Source organism: Hyla sarda, unplaced genomic scaffold (assembly GCF_029499605.1).
Source record: "Hyla sarda isolate aHylSar1 unplaced genomic scaffold, aHylSar1.hap1 scaffold_1075, whole genome shotgun sequence".
In the NCBI taxonomy this organism is placed as follows: domain Eukaryota; kingdom Metazoa; phylum Chordata; class Amphibia; order Anura; family Hylidae; genus Hyla; species Hyla sarda.
Window position 1 is genome coordinate 104,914 of NW_026607695.1, and position 20,087 is coordinate 125,000.

General features: G+C 47.0%; 12 non-coding genes across 12 annotated transcripts; all 12 read left to right on the forward strand.

Annotated features, from left to right (window-relative positions):
* The first annotated feature begins 1,164 nt into the window (after positions 1 to 1,164).
* TRNAI-AAU (transfer RNA isoleucine (anticodon AAU)) lies at positions 1,165 to 1,238 on the forward strand. The gene has a single exon. It is a non-coding gene; the product is annotated as a tRNA-Ile (tRNA).
* Positions 1,239 to 1,367: 129 nt separating this feature from the next.
* TRNAD-GUC (transfer RNA aspartic acid (anticodon GUC)) lies at positions 1,368 to 1,439 on the forward strand. The gene has a single exon. It is a non-coding gene; the product is annotated as a tRNA-Asp (tRNA).
* A 1,843-nt stretch (positions 1,440 to 3,282) lies between these two features.
* TRNAD-GUC (transfer RNA aspartic acid (anticodon GUC)) lies at positions 3,283 to 3,354 on the forward strand. The gene has a single exon. It is a non-coding gene; the product is annotated as a tRNA-Asp (tRNA).
* Positions 3,355 to 4,995: 1,641 nt separating this feature from the next.
* TRNAI-AAU (transfer RNA isoleucine (anticodon AAU)) lies at positions 4,996 to 5,069 on the forward strand. The gene has a single exon. It is a non-coding gene; the product is annotated as a tRNA-Ile (tRNA).
* A 1,411-nt stretch (positions 5,070 to 6,480) lies between these two features.
* Positions 6,481 to 6,554, forward strand: TRNAI-AAU (transfer RNA isoleucine (anticodon AAU)). Its single transcript has one exon. It is a non-coding gene; the product is annotated as a tRNA-Ile (tRNA).
* Positions 6,555 to 8,593: 2,039 nt separating this feature from the next.
* TRNAD-GUC (transfer RNA aspartic acid (anticodon GUC)) lies at positions 8,594 to 8,665 on the forward strand. The gene has a single exon. It is a non-coding gene; the product is annotated as a tRNA-Asp (tRNA).
* A 1,843-nt stretch (positions 8,666 to 10,508) lies between these two features.
* On the forward strand, positions 10,509 to 10,580 carry TRNAD-GUC (transfer RNA aspartic acid (anticodon GUC)). The gene has a single exon. It is a non-coding gene; the product is annotated as a tRNA-Asp (tRNA).
* A 1,641-nt stretch (positions 10,581 to 12,221) lies between these two features.
* On the forward strand, positions 12,222 to 12,295 carry TRNAI-AAU (transfer RNA isoleucine (anticodon AAU)). Its single transcript has one exon. It is a non-coding gene; the product is annotated as a tRNA-Ile (tRNA).
* A 1,411-nt stretch (positions 12,296 to 13,706) lies between these two features.
* Positions 13,707 to 13,780, forward strand: TRNAI-AAU (transfer RNA isoleucine (anticodon AAU)). Its single transcript has one exon. It is a non-coding gene; the product is annotated as a tRNA-Ile (tRNA).
* Positions 13,781 to 15,192: 1,412 nt separating this feature from the next.
* On the forward strand, positions 15,193 to 15,266 carry TRNAI-AAU (transfer RNA isoleucine (anticodon AAU)). The gene has a single exon. It is a non-coding gene; the product is annotated as a tRNA-Ile (tRNA).
* Positions 15,267 to 17,305: 2,039 nt separating this feature from the next.
* Positions 17,306 to 17,377, forward strand: TRNAD-GUC (transfer RNA aspartic acid (anticodon GUC)). The gene has a single exon. It is a non-coding gene; the product is annotated as a tRNA-Asp (tRNA).
* Positions 17,378 to 19,221: 1,844 nt separating this feature from the next.
* On the forward strand, positions 19,222 to 19,293 carry TRNAD-GUC (transfer RNA aspartic acid (anticodon GUC)). Its single transcript has one exon. It is a non-coding gene; the product is annotated as a tRNA-Asp (tRNA).
* Positions 19,294 to 20,087: the final 794 nt, after the last annotated feature.

A 20,087-nucleotide genomic window follows, 5' to 3' on the forward strand; every position in this document is an offset into this window, starting at 1 on the left:
AGAAAGAAACCAAAGTCTTAAGTCTCCAGAGTCTCCATGGAAATAAAGATGGAATTTTAAAAAGAGATCTACAAAAAAAGAAGCCATTAAGTTGTTGCACAGAGAGAACCCACACTTATCCTACCTCAGTTTCCTGAAGGTTTAAGCTGAAAAACTCTGTAGATATCCCCAATCCATGGAGCGAATAGGCCGAAACCACATGCCGAAAGGAGCCCGCTGAGATTGGCCAGGGGAAACAAACGTCCGTACGGGAGATGCCCACGGACAGAGCCTTATTTAATGGATTCCTGACATTAGTTTGCAGCAGAGCATAACGTAGACGTTCAGCGACTGATTTTGTCACCTGGGACCCTTTTTCCCAAAGTCATGAGTTAGAAAACTAAGGAAAAAGGAGGTAAAATCCTAGAGGGAGCGTAAGGAACCTTAAAGGTAGAAAGAAACCAAAGTCTTAAGTCTCCAGAGACTCCATAGAAATAAAGATGGAAATTTAAAAAGAGATCTACAAAAAAAGAAGCCATTAAGTTGTTGCACCGAGAGAACCCACACTTATCCTACCTCAGTTTCCTTAAGGTTTAAGCTGAAAAACTCTGTAGATATCCCCAATCCATGGAGCGAATAGGCCGAAACCACATGCCGAAAGGAGCCCACTGAGATTGGCCAGGGGAAACAAACGTCCGTACGGGAGATGCCCACGGCCAGAGCCTTATCCAATGGATTCCTGACATTAGTTTGCAGCACAGCATATACCAGAGTCAATAACTTGTAAAGTAGACGGTCAGCGACTGATTTCGTCACCTGGGACCCGTTTGCCCAAAGTCATGAGTTAGTTGCAGCTGAAATGCGGACTGCAGCTTTCCCTCAATCACTGGCGCTACAACAAGGCCCCGTGTAGCCCATGCCTAAGGCCTATGGCTTTTAGATTGCAAACTCTTCCAGGTGCCGTGTTATTTCCTATACTTTCTGATTCCTTCTCTTGTGGAATAAAGTTTCGAATACAGTTCCCAGTTCACAGTCAGCCCTAGCACTCGTGATGTCGCCTCTGACAAGGACAGAGAAAGAGACACCCTTCCCTTTCTCCACACTGCTATCAATACCTATTCTAAGGACTGGGACACATGTGAGATCCCCACTGGTGTCGGCCGGGGCAGCCGACATGCGCAACATGGCCGGTTAGCTCAGCTGGTTAGAGCGTGGTGCTAATAACGCCAAGGTCGCGGGTTCGATCCCCGTACGGGCCAGTCCGTCTCCTCTTTTTTGACCGTACCAGTCTCAAACTCCTTTTTCTCCCTACTGCCTAGATCTGGTGGGTGGAAATTGCTGCTGTCTTCATTTAAGCAGGTTACCGTGATGGCAAGCACCATACCCATTCCTCGTTAGTATAGTGGTGAGTATCCCCGCCTGTCACGCGGGAGACCGGGGTTCGATTCCCCGACGGGGAGGCAATTGTTTTCTTTGTGCACCAAAGAAAACTCAGGAAAAAGGAATCCAAAGTCTTAAGTCTCCAGAGTCTCCAGAGTCTCCATGGAAATAAAGATGGAATTTTAAAAAGAGATCTACAAAAAAAGAAGCCATTAAGTCGTTGCACAGAGAGAACCCACACTTATCCTACCTCAGTTTCCTGAAGGTTTAAGCTGAAAAACTCTGTAGATATCCCCAATCCATGGAGCGAATAGGCCGAAACCACATGCCGAAAGGAGCCCGCTGAGATTGGCCAGGGGAAACAAACGTCCGTACGGGAGATGCCCACGGACAGAGCCTTATTTAATGGATTCCTGACATTAGTTTGCAGCAGAGCATAACGTAGACGTTCAGCGACTGATTTTGTCACCTGGGACCCTTTTTCCCAAAGTCATGAGTTAGAAAACTAAGGAAAAAGGAGGTAAAATCCTAGAGGGAGCGTAAGGAACCTTAAAGGTAGAAAGAAACCAAAGTCTTAAGTCTCCAGAGTCTCCATGGAAATAAAGATGGAATTTTAAAAAGAGATCTACAAAAAAAGAAGCCATTAAGTTGTTGCACAGAGAGAACCCACACTTATTCTACCTCAGTTTCCTGAAGGTTTAAGCTGAAAAACTCTGTAGATATCCCCAATCCATGGAGCGAATAGGCCGAAACCACATGCCGAAAGGAGCCCGCTGAGATTGGCCAGGGGAAACAAACGTCCGTACGGGAGAGGCCCACGGACAGAGCCTTATTTAATGGATTCCTGACATTAGTTTGCAGCAGAGCATAACGTAGACGTTCAGCGACTGATTTTGTCACCTGGGACCCTTTTTCCCAAAGTCATGAGTTAGAAAACTAAGGAAAAAGGAGGTAAAATCCTAGAGGGAGCGTAAGGAACCTTAAAGGTAGAAAGAAACCAAAGTCTTAAGTCTCCAGAGACTCCATGGAAATAAAGATGGAAATTTAAAAAGAGATCTACAAAAAAAGAAGCCATTAAGTTGTTGCACCGAGAGAACCCACACTTATCCTACCTCAGTTTCCTTAAGGTTTAAGCTGAAAAACTCTGTAGATATCCCCAATCCATGGAGCGAATAGGCCGAAACCACATGCCGAAAGGAGCCCGCTGAGATTGGCCAGGGGAAACAAACGTCCGTACGGGAGATGCCCACGGCCAGAGCCTTATCCAATGGATTCCTGACATTAGTTTGCAGCACAGCATATACCAGAGTCAATAACTTGTAAAGTAGACGGTCAGCGACTGATTTCGTCACCTGGGACCCGTTTGCCCAAAGTCATGAGTTAGTTGCAGCTGAAATGCGGACTGCAGCTTTCCCTCAATCACTGGCGCTACAACAAGGCCCCGTGTAGCCCATGCCTAAGGCCTATGGCTTTTAGATTGCAAACTCTTCCAGGTGCCGTGTTATTTCCTATACTTTCTGATTCCTTCTCTTGTGGAATAAAGTTTCGAATACAGTTCCCAGTTCACAGTCAGCCCTAGCACTCGTGATGTCGCCTCTGACAAGGACAGAGAAAGAGACACCCTTCCCTTTCTCCACACTGCTATCAGTACCTATTCTAAGGACTGGGACAAATGTGAGATCCCCACTGGTGTCGGCCGGGGCAGCCGACATGCGCAACATGGCCGGTTAGCTCAGCTGGTTAGAGCGTGGTGCTAATAACGCCAAGGTCGCGGGTTGATCCCCGTACGGGCCAGTCCGTCTCCTCTTTTTTGACCGTACCAGTCTCAAACTCCTTTTTCTCCCTACTGCCTAGATCTGGTGGGTGGAAATTGCTGCTGTCTTCATTTAAGCAGGTTACCGTGATGGCAAGCACCATACCCATTCCTCGTTAGTATAGTGGTGAGTATCCCCGCCTGTCACGCGGGAGACCGGGGTTCGATTCCCCGACGGGGAGGCAATTGTTTTCTTTGTGCACCAAAGAAAACTCAGGAAAAAGGAATCCAAAGTCTTAAGTCTCCAGAGTCTCCAGAGTCTCCATGGAAATAAAGATGGAATTTTAAAAAGAGATCTACAAAAAAAGAAGCCATTAAGTCGTTGCACAGAGAGAACCCACACTTATCCTACCTCAGTTTCCTGAAGGTTTAAGCTGAAAAACTCTGTAGATATCCCCAATCCATGGAGCGAATAGGCCGAAACCACATGCCGAAAGGAGCCCGCTGAGATTGGCCAGGGGAAACAAACGTCCGTACGGGAGATGCCCACGGACAGAGCCTTATTTAATGGATTCCTGACATTAGTTTGCAGCAGAGCATAACGTAGACGTTCAGCGACTGATTTTGTCACCTGGGACCCTTTTTCCCAAAGTCATGAGTTAGAAAACTAAGGAAAAAGGAGGTAAAATCCTAGAGGGAGCGTAAGGAACCTTAAAGGTAGAAAGAAACCAAAGTCTTAAGTCTCCAGAGTCTCCATGGAAATAAAGATGGAATTTTAAAAAGAGATCTACAAAAAAAGAAGCCATTAAGTTGTTGCACAGAGAGAACCCACACTTATCCTACCTCAGTTTCCTGAAGGTTTAAGCTGAAAAACTCTGTAGATATCCCCAATCCATGGAGCGAATAGGCCGAAACCACATGCCGAAAGGAGCCCGCTGAGATTGGCCAGGGGAAACAAACGTCCGTACGGGAGATGCCCACGGACAGAGCCTTATTTAATGGATTCCTGACATTAGTTTGCAGCAGAGCATAACGTAGACGTTCAGCGACTGATTTTGTCACCTGGGACCCTTTTTCCCAAAGTCATGAGTTAGAAAACTAAGGAAAAAGGAGGTAAAATCCTAGAGGGAGCGTAAGGAACCTTAAAGGTAGAAAGAAACCAAAGTCTTAAGTCTCCAGAGACTCCATAGAAATAAAGATGGAAATTTAAAAAGAGATCTACAAAAAAAGAAGCCATTAAGTTGTTGCACCGAGAGAACCCACACTTATCCTACCTCAGTTTCCTTAAGGTTTAAGCTGAAAAACTCTGTAGATATCCCCAATCCATGGAGCGAATAGGCCGAAACCACATGCCGAAAGGAGCCCACTGAGATTGGCCAGGGGAAACAAACGTCCGTACGGGAGATGCCCACGGCCAGAGCCTTATCCAATGGATTCCTGACATTAGTTTGCAGCACAGCATATACCAGAGTCAATAACTTGTAAAGTAGACGGTCAGCGACTGATTTCGTCACCTGGGACCCGTTTGCCCAAAGTCATGAGTTAGTTGCAGCTGAAATGCGGACTGCAGCTTTCCCTCAATCACTGGCGCTACAACAAGGCCCCGTGTAGCCCATGCCTAAGGCCTATGGCTTTTAGATTGCAAACTCTTCCAGGTGCCGTGTTATTTCCTATACTTTCTGATTCCTTCTCTTGTGGAATAAAGTTTCGAATACAGTTCCCAGTTCACAGTCAGCCCTAGCACTCGTGATGTCGCCTCTGACAAGGACAGAGAAAGAGACACCCTTCCCTTTCTCCACACTGCTATCAATACCTATTCTAAGGACTGGGACACATGTGAGATCCCCACTGGTGTCGGCCGGGGCAGCCGACATGCGCAACATGGCCGGTTAGCTCAGCTGGTTAGAGCGTGGTGCTAATAACGCCAAGGTCGCGGGTTCGATCCCCGTACGGGCCAGTCCGTCTCCTCTTTTTTGACCGTACCAGTCTCAAACTCCTTTTTCTCCCTACTGCCTAGATCTGGTGGGTGGAAATTGCTGCTGTCTTCATTTAAGCAGGTTACCGTGATGGCAAGCACCATACCCATTCCTCGTTAGTATAGTGGTGAGTATCCCCGCCTGTCTCGCGGGAGACCGGGGTTCGATTCCCCGACGGGGAGGCAATTGTTTTCTTTGTGCACCAAAGAAAACTCAGGAAAAAGGAATCCAAAGTCTTAAGTCTCCAGAGTCTCCAGAGTCTCCATGAAAATAAAGATGGAATTTTAAAAAGAGATCTACAAAAAAAGAAGCCATTAAGTCGTTGCACAGAGAGAACCCACACTTATCCTACCTCAGTTTCCTGAAGGTTTAAGCTGAAAAACTCTGTAGATATCCCCAATCCATGGAGCGAATAGGCCGAAACCACATGCCGAAAGGAGCCCGCTGAGATTGGCCAGGGGAAACAAACGTCCGTACGGGAGATGCCCACGGACAGAGCCTTATTTAATGGATTCCTGACATTAGTTTGCAGCAGAGCATAACGTAGACGTTCAGCGACTGATTTTGTCACCTGGGACCCGTTTTCCCAAAGTCATGAGTTAGAAAACTAAGGAAAAAGGAGGTAAAATCCTAGAGAGAGCGTCAGGAACCTTAAAGGTAGAAAGAAACCAAAGTCTTAAGTCTCCAGAGACTCCATGGAAATAAAGATGGAAATTTAAAAAGAGATCTACAAAAAAAGAAGCCATTAAGTCGTTGCACCGAGAGAACCCACACTTATCCTACCTAAGTTTCCTTAAGGTTTAAGCTGAAAAACTCTGTAGATATCCCCAATCCATGGAGCGAATAGGCCGAAACCACATGCCGAAAGGAGCCCGCTGAGATTGGCCAGGGGAAACAAACGTCCGTACGGGAGATGCCCACGGCCAGAGCCTTATCCAATGGATTCCTGACATTAGTTTGCAGCACAGCATATACCAGAGTCAATAACTTGTAAAGTAGACGGTCAGCGACTGATTTCGTCACCTGGGACCCGTTTGCCCAAAGTCATGAGTTAGTTGCAGCTGAAATGCGGACTGCAGCTTTCCCTCAATCACTGGCGCTACAACAAGGCCCCGTGTAGCCCATGCCTAAGGCCTATGGCTTTTAGATTGCAAACTCTTCCAGGTGCCGTGTTATTTCCTATACTTTCTGATTCCTTCTCTTGTGGAATAAAGTTTCGAATACAGTTCCCAGTTCACAGTCAGCCCTAGCACTCGTGATGTCGCCTCTGACAAGGACAGAGAAAGAGACACCCTTCCCTTTCTCCACACTGCTATCAGTACCTATTCTAAGGACTGGGACACATGTGAGATCCCCACTGGTGTCGGCCGGGGCAGCCAACATGCGCAACATGGCCGGTTAGCTCAGCTGGTTAGAGCGTGGTGCTAATAACGCCAAGGTCGCGGGTTCGATCCCCGTACGGGCCAGTCCGTCTCCTCTTTTTTGACCGTACCAGTCTCAAACTCCTTTTTCTCCCTACTGCCTAGATCTGGTGGGTGGAAATTGCTGCTGTCTTCATTTAAGCAGGTTACCGTGATGGCAAGCACCATACCCTTGTTAGTATAGTGGTGAGTATCCCCGCCTGTCACGCGGGAGACTGGGGTTCGATTCCCTGACGGGGAGGCAATTGTTTTCTTTGTGCACCAAAGAAAACTCAGGAAAAAGGAATCCAAAGTGTTAAGTCTCCAGAGTCTCCAGAGTCTCCATGGAAATAAAGATGGAATTTTAAAAAGAGATCTACAAAAAAAGAAGCCATTAAGTCGTTGCACAGAGAGAACCCACACTTATCCTACCTCAGTTTCCTGAAGGCTTAAGCTGAAAAACTCTGTAGATATCCCCAATCCATGGAGCGAATAGGCCGAAACCACATGCCGAAAGGAGCCCGCTGAGATTGGCCAGGGGAAACAAACGTCCGTACGGGAGATGCCCACGGACAGAGCCTTATTTAATGGATTCCTGACATTAGTTTGCAGCAGAGCATAACGTAGACGTTCAGCGACTGATTTTGTCACCTGGGACCCTTTTTCCCAAAGTCATGAGTTAGAAAACTAAGGAAAAAGGAGGTAAAATCCTAGAGGGAGCGTAAGGAACCTTAAAGGTAGAAAGAAACCAAAGTCTTAAGTCTCCAGAGTCTCCATGGAAATAAAGATGGAATTTTAAAAAGAGATCTACAAAAAAAGAAGCCATTAAGTTGTTGCACAGAGAGAACCCACACTTATTCTACCTCAGTTTCCTGAAGGTTTAAGCTGAAAAACTCTGTAGATATCCCCAATCCATGGAGCGAATAGGCCGAAACCACATGCCGAAAGGAGCCCGCTGAGATTGGCCAGGGGAAACAAACGTCCGTACGGGAGAGGCCCACGGACAGAGCCTTATTTAATGGATTCCTGACATTAGTTTGCAGCAGAGCATAACGTAGACGTTCAGCGACTGATTTTGTCACCTGGGACCCTTTTTCCCAAAGTCATGAGTTAGAAAACTAAGGAAAAAGGAGGTAAAATCCTAGAGGGAGCGTAAGGAACCTTAAAGGTAGGAAGAAACCAAAGTCTTAAGTCTCCAGAGACTCCATGGAAATAAAGATGGAAATTTAAAAAGAGATCTACAAAAAAAGAAGCCATTAAGTTGTTGCACCGAGAGAACCCACACTTATCCTACCTCAGTTTCCTTAAGGTTTAAGCTGAAAAACTCTGTAGATATCCCCAATCCATGGAGCGAATAGGCCGAAACCACATGCCGAAAGGAGCCCGCTGAGATTGGCCAGGGGAAACAAACGTCCGTACGGGAGATGCCCACGGCCAGAGCCTTATCCAATGGATTCCTGACATTAGTTTGCAGCACAGCATATACCAGAGTCAATAACTTGTAAAGTAGACGGTCAGCGACTGATTTCGTCACCTGGGACCCGTTTGCCCAAAGTCATGAGTTAGTTGCAGCTGAAATGCGGACTGCAGCTTTCCCTCAATCACTGGCGCTACAACAAGGCCCCGTGTAGCCCATGCCTAAGGCCTATGGCTTTTAGATTGCAAACTCTTCCAGGTGCCGTGTTATTTCCTATACTTTCTGATTCCTTCTCTTGTGGAATAAAGTTTCGAATACAGTTCCCAGTTCACAGTCAGCCCTAGCACTCGTGATGTCGCCTCTGACAAGGACAGAGAAAGAGACACCCTTCCCTTTCTCCACACTGCTATCAGTACCTATTCTAAGGACTGGGACAAATGTGAGATCCCCACTGGTGTCGGCCGGGGCAGCCGACATGCGCAACATGGCCGGTTAGCTCAGCTGGTTAGAGCGTGGTGCTAATAACGCCAAGGTCGCGGGTTGATCCCCGTACGGGCCAGTCCGTCTCCTCTTTTTTGACCGTACCAGTCTCAAACTCCTTTTTCTCCCTACTGCCTAGATCTGGTGGGTGGAAATTGCTGCTGTCTTCATTTAAGCAGGTTACCGTGATGGCAAGCACCATACCCATTCCTCGTTAGTATAGTGGTGAGTATCCCCGCCTGTCACGCGGGAGACCGGGGTTCGATTCCCCGACGGGGAGGCAATTGTTTTCTTTGTGCACCAAAGAAAACTCAGGAAAAAGGAATCCAAAGTCTTAAGTCTCCAGAGTCTCCAGAGTCTCCATGGAAATAAAGATGGAATTTTTAAAAGAGATCTACAAAAAAAGAAGCCATTAAGTCGTTGCACAGAGAGAACCCACACTTATCCTACCTCAGTTTCCTGAAGGTTTAAGCTGAAAAACTCTGTAGATATCCCCAATCCATGGAGCGAATAGGCCGAAACCACATGCCGAAAGGAGCCCGCTGAGATTGGCCAGGGGAAACAAACGTCCGTACGGGAGATGCCCACGGACAGAGCCTTATTTAATGGATTCCTGACATTAGTTTGCAGCAGAGCATAACGTAGACGTTCAGCGACTGATTTTGTCACCTGGGACCCTTTTTCCCAAAGTCATGAGTTAGAAAACTAAGGAAAAAGGAGGTAAAATCCTAGAGGGAGCGTAAGGAACCTTAAAGGTAGAAAGAAACCAAAGTCTTAAGTCTCCAGAGTCTCCATGGAAATAAAGATGGAATTTTAAAAAGAGATCTACAAAAAAAGAAGCCATTAAGTTGTTGCACAGAGAGAACCCACACTTATCCTACCTCAGTTTCCTGAAGGTTTAAGCTGAAAAACTCTGTAGATATCCCCAATCCATGGAGCGAATAGGCCGAAACCACATGCCGAAAGGAGCCCGCTGAGATTGGCCAGGGGAAACAAACGTCCGTACGGGAGATGCCCACGGACAGAGCCTTATTTAATGGATTCCTGACATTAGTTTGCAGCAGAGCATAACGTAGACGTTCAGCGACTGATTTTGTCACCTGGGACCCTTTTTCCCAAAGTCATGAGTTAGAAAACTAAGGAAAAAGGAGGTAAAATCCTAGAGGGAGCGTAAGGAACCTTAAAGGTAGAAAGAAACCAAAGTCTTAAGTCTCCAGAGACTCCATGGAAATAAAGATGGAAATTTAAAAAGAGATCTACAAAAAAAGAAGCCATTAAGTTGTTGCACCGAGAGAACCCACACTTATCCTACCTCAGTTTCCTTAAGGTTTAAGCTGAAAAACTCTGTAGATATCCCCAATCCATGGAGCGAATAGGCCGAAACCACATGCCGAAAGGAGCCCGCTGAGATTGGCCAGGGGAAACAAACGTCCGTACGGGAGATGCCCACGGCCAGAGCCTTATCCAATGGATTCCTGACATTAGTTTGCAGCACAGCATATACCAGAGTCAATAACTTGTAAAGTAGACGGTCAGCGACTGATTTCGTCACCTGGGACCCGTTTGCCCAAAGTCATGAGTTAGTTGCAGCTGAAATGCGGACTGCAGCTTTCCCTCAATCACTGGCGCTACAACAAGGCCCCGTGTAGCCCATGCCTAAGGCCTATGGCTTTTAGATTGCAAACTCTTCCAGGTGCCGTGTTATTTCCTATACTTTCTGATTCCTTCTCTTGTGGAATAAAGTTTCGAATACAGTTCCCAGTTCACAGTCAGCCCTAGCACTCGTGATGTCGCCTCTGACAAGGACAGAGAAAGAGACACCCTTCCCTTTCTCCACACTGCTATCAGTACCTATTCTAAGGACTGGGACAAATGTGAGATCCCCACTGGTGTCGGCCGGGGCAGCCGACATGCGCAACATGGCCGGTTAGCTCAGCTGGTTAGAGCGTGGTGCTAATAACGCCAAGGTCGCGGGTTGATCCCCGTACGGGCCAGTCCGTCTCCTCTTTTTTGACCGTACCAGTCTCAAACTCCTTTTTCTCCCTACTGCCTAGATCTGGTGGGTGGAAATTGCTGCTGTCTTCATTTAAGCAGGTTACCGTGATGGCAAGCACCATACCCATTCCTCGTTAGTATAGTGGTGAGTATCCCCGCCTGTCACGCGGGAGACCGGGGTTCGATTCCCCGACGGGGAGGCAATTGTTTTCTTTGTGCACCAAAGAAAACTCAGGAAAAAGGAATCCAAAGTCTTAAGTCTCCAGAGTCTCCAGAGTCTCCATGGAAATAAAGATGGAATTTTAAAAAGAGATCTACAAAAAAAGAAGCCATTAAGTCGTTGCACAGAGAGAACCCACACTTATCCTACCTCAGTTTCCTGAAGGTTTAAGCTGAAAAACTCTGTAGATATCCCCAATCCATGGAGCGAATAGGCCGAAACCACATGCCGAAAGGAGCCCGCTGAGATTGGCCAGGGGAAACAAACGTCCGTACGGGAGATGCCCACGGACAGAGCCTTATTTAATGGATTCCTGACATTAGTTTGCAGCAGAGCATAACGTAGACGTTCAGCGACTGATTTTGTCACCTGGGACCCTTTTTCCCAAAGTCATGAGTTAGAAAACTAAGGAAAAAGGAGGTAAAATCCTAGAGGGAGCGTAAGGAACCTTAAAGGTAGAAAGAAACCAAAGTCTTAAGTCTCCAGAGTCTCCATGGAAATAAAGATGGAATTTTAAAAAGAGATCTACAAAAAAAGAAGCCATTAAGTTGTTGCACAGAGAGAACCCACACTTATCCTACCTCAGTTTCCTGAAGGTTTAAGCTGAAAAACTCTGTAGATATCCCCAATCCATGGAGCGAATAGGCCGAAACCACATGCCGAAAGGAGCCCGCTGAGATTGGCCAGGGGAAACAAACGTCCGTACGGGAGATGCCCACGGACAGAGCCTTATTTAATGGATTCCTGACATTAGTTTGCAGCAGAGCATAACGTAGACGTTCAGCGACTGATTTTGTCACCTGGGACCCTTTTTCCCAAAGTCATGAGTTAGAAAACTAAGGAAAAAGGAGGTAAAATCCTAGAGGGAGCGTAAGGAACCTTAAAGGTAGAAAGAAACCAAAGTCTTAAGTCTCCAGAGACTCCATAGAAATAAAGATGGAAATTTAAAAAGAGATCTACAAAAAAAGAAGCCATTAAGTTGTTGCACCGAGAGAACCCACACTTATCCTACCTCAGTTTCCTTAAGGTTTAAGCTGAAAAACTCTGTAGATATCCCCAATCCATGGAGCGAATAGGCCGAAACCACATGCCGAAAGGAGCCCACTGAGATTGGCCAGGGGAAACAAACGTCCGTACGGGAGATGCCCACGGCCAGAGCCTTATCCAATGGATTCCTGACATTAGTTTGCAGCACAGCATATACCAGAGTCAATAACTTGTAAAGTAGACGGTCAGCGACTGATTTCGTCACCTGGGACCCGTTTGCCCAAAGTCATGAGTTAGTTGCAGCTGAAATGCGGACTGCAGCTTTCCCTCAATCACTGGCGCTACAACAAGGCCCCGTGTAGCCCATGCCTAAGGCCTATGGCTTTTAGATTGCAAACTCTTCCAGGTGCCGTGTTATTTCCTATACTTTCTGATTCCTTCTCTTGTGGAATAAAGTTTCGAATACAGTTCCCAGTTCACAGTCAGCCCTAGCACTCGTGATGTCGCCTCTGACAAGGACAGAGAAAGAGACACCCTTCCCTTTCTCCACACTGCTATCAATACCTATTCTAAGGACTGGGACACATGTGAGATCCCCACTGGTGTCGGCCGGGGCAGCCGACATGCGCAACATGGCCGGTTAGCTCAGCTGGTTAGAGCGTGGTGCTAATAACGCCAAGGTCGCGGGTTCGATCCCCGTACGGGCCAGTCCGTCTCCTCTTTTTTGACCGTACCAGTCTCAAACTCCTTTTTCTCCCTACTGCCTAGATCTGGTGGGTGGAAATTGCTGCTGTCTTCATTTAAGCAGGTTACCGTGATGGCAAGCACCATACCCATTCCTCGTTAGTATAGTGGTGAGTATCCCCGCCTGTCTCGCGGGAGACCGGGGTTCGATTCCCCGACGGGGAGGCAATTGTTTTCTTTGTGCACCAAAGAAAACTCAGGAAAAAGGAATCCAAAGTCTTAAGTCTCCAGAGTCTCCAGAGTCTCCATGAAAATAAAGATGGAATTTTAAAAAGAGATCTACAAAAAAAGAAGCCATTAAGTCGTTGCACAGAGAGAACCCACACTTATCCTACCTCAGTTTCCTGAAGGTTTAAGCTGAAAAACTCTGTAGATATCCCCAATCCATGGAGCGAATAGGCCGAAACCACATGCCGAAAGGAGCCCGCTGAGATTGGCCAGGGGAAACAAACGTCCGTACGGGAGATGCCCACGGACAGAGCCTTATTTAATGGATTCCTGACATTAGTTTGCAGCAGAGCATAACGTAGACGTTCAGCGACTGATTTTGTCACCTGGGACCCGTTTTCCCAAAGTCATGAGTTAGAAAACTAAGGAAAAAGGAGGTAAAATCCTAGAGAGAGCGTCAGGAACCTTAAAGGTAGAAAGAAACCAAAGTCTTAAGTCTCCAGAGACTCCATGGAAATAAAGATGGAAATTTAAAAAGAGATCTACAAAAAAAGAAGCCATTAAGTCGTTGCACCGAGAGAACCCACACTTATCCTACCTAAGTTTCCTTAAGGTTTAAGCTGAAAAACTCTGTAGATATCCCCAATCCATGGAGCGAATAGGCCGAAACCACATGCCGAAAGGAGCCCGCTGAGATTGGCCAGGGGAAACAAACGTCCGTACGGGAGATGCCCACGGCCAGAGCCTTATCCAATGGATTCCTGACATTAGTTTGCAGCACAGCATATACCAGAGTCAATAACTTGTAAAGTAGACGGTCAGCGACTGATTTCGTCACCTGGGACCCGTTTGCCCAAAGTCATGAGTTAGTTGCAGCTGAAATGCGGACTGCAGCTTTCCCTCAATCACTGGCGCTACAACAAGGCCCCGTGTAGCCCATGCCTAAGGCCTATGGCTTTTAGATTGCAAACTCTTCCAGGTGCCGTGTTATTTCCTATACTTTCTGATTCCTTCTCTTGTGGAATAAAGTTTCGAATACAGTTCCCAGTTCACAGTCAGCCCTAGCACTCGTGATGTCGCCTCTGACAAGGACAGAGAAAGAGACACCCTTCCCTTTCTCCACACTGCTATCAATACCTATTCTAAGGACTGGGACACATGTGAGATCCCCACTGGTGTCGGCCGGGGCAGCCGACATGCGCAACATGGCCGGTTAGCTCAGCTGGTTAGAGCGTGGTGCTAATAACGCCAAGGTCGCGGGTTCGATCCCCGTACGGGCCAGTCCGTCTCCTCTTTTTTGACCGTACCAGTCTCAAACTCCTTTTTCTCCCTACTGCCTAGATCTGGTGGGTGGAAATTGCTGCTGTCTTCATTTAAGCAGGTTACCGTGATGGCAAGCACCATACCCATTCCTCGTTAGTATAGTGGTGAGTATCCCCGCCTGTCTCGCGGGAGACCGGGGTTCGATTCCCCGACGGGGAGGCAATTGTTTTCTTTGTGCACCAAAGAAAACTCAGGAAAAAGGAATCCAAAGTCTTAAGTCTCCAGAGTCTCCAGAGTCTCCATGAAAATAAAGATGGAATTTTAAAAAGAGATCTACAAAAAAAGAAGCCATTAAGTCGTTGCACAGAGAGAACCCACACTTATCCTACCTCAGTTTCCTGAAGGTTTAAGCTGAAAAACTCTGTAGATATCCCCAATCCATGGAGCGAATAGGCCGAAACCACATGCCGAAAGGAGCCCGCTGAGATTGGCCAGGGGAAACAAACGTCCGTACGGGAGATGCCCACGGACAGAGCCTTATTTAATGGATTCCTGACATTAGTTTGCAGCAGAGCATAACGTAGACGTTCAGCGACTGATTTTGTCACCTGGGACCCGTTTTCCCCAAAGTCATGAGTTAGAAAACTAAGGAAAAAGGAGGTAAAATCCTAGAGAGAGCGTCAGGAACCTTAAAGGTAGAAAGAAACCAAAGTCTTAAGTCTCCAGAGACTCCATGGAAATAAAGATGGAAATTTAAAAAGAGATCTACAAAAAAAGAAGCCATTAAGTCGTTGCACCGAGAGAACCCACACTTATCCTACCTAAGTTTCCTTAAGGTTTAAGCTGAAAAACTCTGTAGATATCCCCAATCCATGGAGCGAATAGGCCGAAACCACATGCCGAAAGGAGCCCGCTGAGATTGGCCAGGGGAAACAAACGTCCGTACGGGAGATGCCCACGGCCAGAGCCTTATCCAATGGATTCCTGACATTAGTTTGCAGCACAGCATATACCAGAGTCAATAACTTGTAAAGTAGACGGTCAGCGACTGATTTCGTCACCTGGGACCCGTTTGCCCAAAGTCATGAGTTAGTTGCAGCTGAAATGCGGACTGCAGCTTTCCCTCAATCACTGGCGCTACAACAAGGCCCCGTGTAGCCCATGCCTAAGGCCTATGGCTTTTAGATTGCAAACTCTTCCAGGTGCCGTGTTATTTCCTATACTTTCTGATTCCTTCTCTTGTGGAATAAAGTTTCGAATACAGTTCCCAGTTCACAGTCAGCCCTAGCACTCGTGATGTCGCCTCTGACAAGGACAGAGAAAGAGACACCCTTCCCTTTCTCCACACTGCTATCAGTACCTATTCTAAGGACTGGGACACATGTGAGATCCCCACTGGTGTCGGCCGGGGCAGCCGACATGCGCAACATGGCCGGTTAGCTCAGCTGGTTAGAGCGTGGTGCTAATAACGCCAAGGTCGCGGGTTCGATCCCCGTACGGGCCAGTCCGTCTCCTCTTTTTTGACCGTACCAGTCTCAAACTCCTTTTTCTCCCTACTGCCTAGATCTGGTGGGTGGAAATTGCTGCTGTCTTCATTTAAGCAGGTTACCGTGATGGCAAGCACCATACCCTTGTTAGTATAGTGGTGAGTATCCCCGCCTGTCACGCGGGAGACTGGGGTTCGATTCCCTGACGGGGAGGCAATTGTTTTCTTTGTGCACCAAAGAAAACTCAGGAAAAAGGAATCCAAAGTGTTAAGTCTCCAGAGTCTCCAGAGTCTCCATGGAAATAAAGATGGAATTTTAAAAAGAGATCTACAAAAAAAGAAGCCATTAAGTCGTTGCACAGAGAGAACCCACACTTATCCTACCTCAGTTTCCTGAAGGCTTAAGCTGAAAAACTCTGTAGATATCCCCAATCCATGGAGCGAATAGGCCGAAACCACATGCCGAAAGGAGCCCGCTGAGATTGGCCAGGGGAAACAAACGTCCGTACGGGAGATGCCCACGGACAGAGCCTTATTTAATGGATTCCTGACATTAGTTTGCAGCAGAGCATAACGTAGACGTTCAGCGACTGATTTTGTCACCTGGGACCCTTTTTCCCAAAGTCATGAGTTAGAAAACTAAGGAAAAAGGAGGTAAAATCCTAGAGGGAGCGTAAGGAACCTTAAAGGTAGAAAGAAACCAAAGTCTTAAGTCTCCAGAGTCTCCATGGAAATAAAGATGGAATTTTAAAAAGAGATCTACAAAAAAAGAAGCCATTAAGTTGTTGCACAGAGAGAACCCACACTTATTCTACCTCAGTTTCCTGAAGGTTTAAGCTGAAAAACTCTGTAGATATCCCCAATCCATGGAGCGAATAGGCCGAAACCACATGCCGAAAGGAGCCCGCTGAGATTGGCCAGGGGAAACAAACGTCCGTACGGGAGAGGCCCACGGACAGAGCCTTATTTAATGGATTCCTGACATTAGTTTGCAGCAGAGCATAACGTAGACGTTCAGCGACTGATTTTGTCACCTGGGACCCTTTTTCCCAAAGTCATGAGTTAGAAAACTAAGGAAAAAGGAGGTAAAATCCTAGAGGGAGCGTAAGGAACCTTAAAGGTAGGAAGAAACCAAAGTCTTAAGTCTCCAGAGACTCCATGGAAATAAAGATGGAAATTTAAAAAGAGATCTACAAAAAAAGAAGCCATTAAGTTGTTGCACCGAGAGAACCCACACTTATCCTACCTCAGTTTCCTTAAGGTTTAAGCTGAAAAACTCTGTAGATATCCCCAATCCATGGAGCGAATAGGCCGAAACCACATGCCGAAAGGAGCCCGCTGAGATTGGCCAGGGGAAACAAACGTCCGTACGGGAGATGCCCACGGCCAGAGCCTTATCCAATGGATTCCTGACATTAGTTTGCAGCACAGCATATACCAGAGTCAATAACTTGTAAAGTAGACGGTCAGCGACTGATTTCGTCACCTGGGACCCGTTTGCCCAAAGTCATGAGTTAGTTGCAGCTGAAATGCGGACTGCAGCTTTCCCTCAATCACTGGCGCTACAACAAGGCCCCGTGTAGCCCATGCCTAAGGCCTATGGCTTTTAGATTGCAAACTCTTCCAGGTGCCGTGTTATTTCCTATACTTTCTGATTCCTTCTCTTGTGGAATAAAGTTTCGAATACAGTTCCCAGTTCACAGTCAGCCCTAGCACTCGTGATGTCGCCTCTGACAAGGACAGAGAAAGAGACACCCTTCCCTTTCTCCACACTGCTATCAGTACCTATTCTAAGGACTGGGACAAATGTGAGATCCCCACTGGTGTCGGCCGGGGCAGCCGACATGCGCAACATGGCCGGTTAGCTCAGCTGGTTAGAGCGTGGTGCTAATAACGCCAAGGTCGCGGGTTGATCCCCGTACGGGCCAGTCCGTCTCCTCTTTTTTGACCGTACCAGTCTCAAACTCCTTTTTCTCCCTACTGCCTAGATCTGGTGGGTGGAAATTGCTGCTGTCTTCATTTAAGCAGGTTACCGTGATGGCAAGCACCATACCCATTCCTCGTTAGTATAGTGGTGAGTATCCCCGCCTGTCACGCGGGAGACCGGGGTTCGATTCCCCGACGGGGAGGCAATTGTTTTCTTTGTGCACCAAAGAAAACTCAGGAAAAAGGAATCCAAAGTCTTAAGTCTCCAGAGTCTCCAGAGTCTCCATGGAAATAAAGATGGAATTTTTAAAAGAGATCTACAAAAAAAGAAGCCATTAAGTCGTTGCACAGAGAGAACCCACACTTATCCTACCTCAGTTTCCTGAAGGTTTAAGCTGAAAAACTCTGTAGATATCCCCAATCCATGGAGCGAATAGGCCGAAACCACATGCCGAAAGGAGCCCGCTGAGATTGGCCAGGGGAAACAAACGTCCGTACGGGAGATGCCCACGGACAGAGCCTTATTTAATGGATTCCTGACATTAGTTTGCAGCAGAGCATAACGTAGACGTTCAGCGACTGATTTTGTCACCTGGGACCCTTTTTCCCAAAGTCATGAGTTAGAAAACTAAGGAAAAAGGAGGTAAAAATCCTAGAGGGAGCGTAAGGAACCTTAAAGGTAGAAAGAAACCAAAGTCTTAAGTCTCCAGAGTCTCCATGGAAATAAAGATGGAATTTTAAAAAGAGATCTACAAAAAAAGAAGCCATTAAGTTGTTGCACAGAGAGAACCCACACTTATCCTACCTCAGTTTCCTGAAGGTTTAAGCTGAAAAACTCTGTAGATATCCCCAATCCATGGAGCGAATAGGCCGAAACCACATGCCGAAAGGAGCCCGCTGAGATTGGCCAGGGGAAACAAACGTCCGTACGGGAGATGCCCACGGACAGAGCCTTATTTAATGGATTCCTGACATTAGTTTGCAGCAGAGCATAACGTAGACGTTCAGCGACTGATTTTGTCACCTGGGACCCTTTTTCCCAAAGTCATGAGTTAGAAAACTAAGGAAAAAGGAGGTAAAATCCTAGAGGGAGCGTAAGGAACCTTAAAGGTAGAAAGAAACCAAAGTCTTAAGTCTCCAGAGACTCCATGGAAATAAAGATGGAAATTTAAAAAGAGATCTACAAAAAAAGAAGCCATTAAGTTGTTGCACCGAGAGAACCCACACTTATCCTACCTCAGTTTCCTTAAGGTTTAAGCTGAAAAACTCTGTAGATATCCCCAATCCATGGAGCGAATAGGCCGAAACCACATGCCGAAAGGAGCCCGCTGAGATTGGCCAGGGGAAACAAACGTCCGTACGGGAGATGCCCACGGCCAGAGCCTTATCCAATGGATTCCTGACATTAGTTTGCAGCACAGCATATACCAGAGTCAATAACTTGTAAAGTAGACGGTCAGCGACTGATTTCGTCACCTGGGACCCGTTTGCCCAAAGTCATGAGTTAGTTGCAGCTGAAATGCGGACTGCAGCTTTCCCTCAATCACTGGCGCTACAACAAGGCCCCGTGTAGCCCATGCCTAAGGCCTATGGCTTTTAGATTGCAAACTCTTCCAGGTGCCGTGTTATTTCCTATACTTTCTGATTCCTTCTCTTGTGGAATAAAGTTTCGAATACAGTTCCCAGTTCACAGTCAGCCCTAGCACTCGTGATGTCGCCTCTGACAAGGACAGAGAAAGAGACACCCTTCCCTTTCTCCACACTGCTATCAGTACCTATTCTAAGGACTGGGACAAATGTGAGATCCCCACTGGTGTCGGCCGGGGCAGCCGACATGCGCAACATGGCCGGTTAGCTCAGCTGGTTAGAGCGTGGTGCTAATAACGCCAAGGTCGCGGGTTGATCCCCGTACGGGCCAGTCCGTCTCCTCTTTTTTGACCGTACCAGTCTCAAACTCCTTTTTCTCCCTACTGCCTAGATCTGGTGGGTGGAAATTGCTGCTGTCTTCATTTAAGCAGGTTACCGTGATGGCAAGCACCATACCCATTCCTCGTTAGTATAGTGGTGAGTATCCCCGCCTGTCACGCGGGAGACCGGGGTTCGATTCCCCGACGGGGAGGCAATTGTTTTCTTTGTGCACCAAAGAAAACTCAGGAAAAAGGAATCCAAAGTCTTAAGTCTCCAGAGTCTCCAGAGTCTCCATGGAAATAAAGATGGAATTTTAAAAAGAGATCTACAAAAAAAGAAGCCATTAAGTCGTTGCACAGAGAGAACCCACACTTATCCTACCTCAGTTTCCTGAAGGTTTAAGCTGAAAAACTCTGTAGATATCCCCAATCCATGGAGCGAATAGGCCGAAACCACATGCCGAAAGGAGCCCGCTGAGATTGGCCAGGGGAAACAAACGTCCGTACGGGAGATGCCCACGGACAGAGCCTTATTTAATGGATTCCTGACATTAGTTTGCAGCAGAGCATAACGTAGACGTTCAGCGACTGATTTTGTCACCTGGGACCCTTTTTCCCAAAGTCATGAGTTAGAAAACTAAGGAAAAAGGAGGTAAAATCCTAGAGGGAGCGTAAGGAACCTTAAAGGTAGAAAGAAACCAAAGTCTTAAGTCTCCAGAGTCTCCATGGAAATAAAGATGGAATTTTAAAAAGAGATCTACAAAAAAAGAAGCCATTAAGTTGTTGCACAGAGAGAACCCACACTTATCCTACCTCAGTTTCCTGAAGGTTTAAGCTGAAAAACTCTGTAGATATCCCCAATCCATGGAGCGAATAGGCCGAAACCACATGCCGAAAGGAGCCCGCTGAGATTGGCCAGGGGAAACAAACGTCCGTACGGGAGATGCCCACGGACAGAGCCTTATTTAATGGATTCCTGACATTAGTTTGCAGCAGAGCATAACGA